The sequence below is a fragment of the Notothenia rossii genome, assembly GCF_949606895.1.
Source record: "Notothenia rossii genome assembly, chromosome: 9".
Taxonomy (NCBI): domain Eukaryota; kingdom Metazoa; phylum Chordata; class Actinopteri; order Perciformes; family Nototheniidae; genus Notothenia; species Notothenia rossii.
In genome coordinates this window covers 633,435-635,934 of record NC_136907.1, presented here as the reverse complement: position 1 = coordinate 635,934, position 2,500 = coordinate 633,435, and the positions used below count along the sequence as shown (strand labels likewise).

Sequence of the window (2,500 nt, the reverse complement as noted above, 5' to 3'; positions counted from 1 at the left end):
AGACTGAAACACAGAGAAATATCTGAGACTGAAACACTGAGAGAAATATCTGAGACTGAAACACAGAGAAATATCTGAGACTGAAACACAGAGAGAAATATCTGAGACTGAAACACAGAGAAATATCTGAGACTGAAACACAGAGAGAAATATCTGAGACTGAAACACAGAGAGAAATATCTGAGACTGAAACACAGAGAAATATCTGAGACTGAAACACAGAGAAATATCTGAGACTGAAACACAGAGAAATATCTGAAACTGAAACAGAGAGAGATACTGCCTCAGAGCAGACTGGATGCATACTGCCTCAGAGCAGACTGGATGCATACTGCCTCAGAGCAGACTGGATGCATACTGCCTCAGAGCAGACTGGATGCATACTGCCTCAGAGCAGACTGGATGCATACTGCCTCAGAGCAGACTGGATGCATACTGCCTCAGAGCAGACTGGATGCATACTGCCTCAGAGCAGACTGGATGCATACTGCCTCAGAGCAGACTGGATGCATACTGCCTCAGAGCAGACTGGATGCATACTGCCTCAGAGCAGACTGGATGCATACTGCCTCAGAGCAGACTGGGTGCATACTGCCTCAGAGCAGACTGGATGCATACTGCCTCAGAGCAGACTGGATACATACTGCCTCAGAGCAGACTGGATGTATACTGCCTCAGAGCAGACTGGATGCATACTGCCTCAGAGCAGACTGGATGCATACTGCCTCAGAGCAGACTGGATGCATACTGCCTCAGAGCAGACTGGATGCATACTGCCTTAGAGCAGACTGGATGCATACTGCCTTAGAGCAGACTGGATGCATACTGCCTCAGAGCAGACTGGATGTATACTGCCTCAGAGCAGACTGGATGCATACTGCCTCAGAGCAGACTGGATGCATACTGCCTTAGAGCAGACTGGATACATACTGCCTCAGAGCAGATTGGTGGATGCATACTGCCTCAGAGCAGACTGGATGCATACTGCCTCAGAGCAGACTGGATGCATACTGCCTCAGAGCAGACTGGATGTATACTGCCTCAGAGCAGACTGGATGCATACTGCCTCAGAGCAGACTGGATGTATACTGCCTCAGAGCAGACTGGATGCATACTGCCTCAGAGCAGACTGGATACATACTGCCTCAGAGCAGACTGGATGTATACTGCCTCAGAGCAGATTGGATGCATACTGCCTCAGAGCAGACTGGATGCATACTGCCTCAGAGCAGACTGGATACATACTGCCTCAGAGCAGACTGGATGTATACTGCCTCAGAGCAGACTGGATGCATACTGCCTCAGAGCAGACTGGATGCATACTGCCTCAGAGCAGACTGGATGTATACTGCCTCAGAGCAGACTGGATGCATACTGCCTCAGAGCAGACTGGATGCATACTGCCTTAGAGCAGACTGGATGCATACTGCCTCAGAGCAGATTGGATGCATACTGCCTCAGAGCAGACTGGATGCATACTGCCTCAGAGCAGACTGGATGCATACTGCCTCAGAGCAGACTGGATGTATACTGCCTCAGAGCAGACTGGATGTATACTGCCTCAGAGCAGACTGGATGCATACTGCCTCAGAGCAGACTGGATGTATACTGCCTCAGAGCAGACTGGATGCATACTGCCTTAGAGCAGACTGGATGCATACTGCCTCAGAGCAGACTGGATGCATACTGCCTTAGAGCAGACTGGATGCATACTGCCTCAGAGCAGACTGGATGCATACTGCCTCAGAGCAGACTGGTGGATGCATACTGCCTCAGAGCAGACTGGATGCATACTGCCTCAGAGCAGACTGGATGCATACTGCCTCAGAGCAGACTGGACGCATACTGCCTCAGAGCAGACTGGATGCATACTGCCTCAGAGCAGACTGGATGCATACTGCCTCAGAGCAGACTGGATGCATACTTCCTCAGAGCAGACTGGATGTATACTGCCTCAGAGCAGACTGGATGTATACTGCCTCAGAGCAGACTGGATGCATACTGCCTCAGAGCAGACTGGATGCATACTGCCTTAGAGCAGACTGGTGGATGCATACTGCCTTAGAGCAGACTGGATGCATACTGCCTCAGAGCAGATTGGTGGATGCATACTGCCTCAGAGCAGACTGGATGCATACTGCCTCAGAGCAGACTGGATGTATACTGCCTCAGAGCAGACTGGATGCATACTGCCTCAGAGCAGACTGGATGTATACTGCCTCAGAGCAGACTGGATGTATACTGCCTCAGAGCAGACTGGATGCATACTGCCTCAGAGCAGACTGGATGCATACTGCCTCAGAGCAGACTGGATGCATACTGCCTCAGAGCAGACTGGATGCATACTGCCTCAGAGCAGACTGGATGCATACTGCCTCAGAGCAGACTGGATGCATACTGCCTCAGAGCAGACTGGTGGATGCATACTACCTCAGAGCAGACTGGATGTATACTGCCTTAGAGCAGACTGGATGCATACTGCCTCAGAGCAGACTGGATG

At 50.7% G+C, this 2,500-nt stretch overlaps 1 protein-coding gene across 1 annotated transcript in view; it reads right to left on the bottom strand.

Annotated features, from left to right (window-relative positions):
- Positions 1-83, bottom strand: part of LOC307020048 (CXADR-like membrane protein) — a 9,129-nt gene extending 9,046 nt beyond the window's left edge. Inside the window, exon 1 of the mRNA XM_079651138.1 lies at positions 1-83. This exon is cut by the window's left edge and continues 297 nt beyond it. The gene's annotated coding sequence lies outside the window, so the exon portion shown is untranslated.
- Positions 84-2,500: the final 2,417 nt, after the last annotated feature.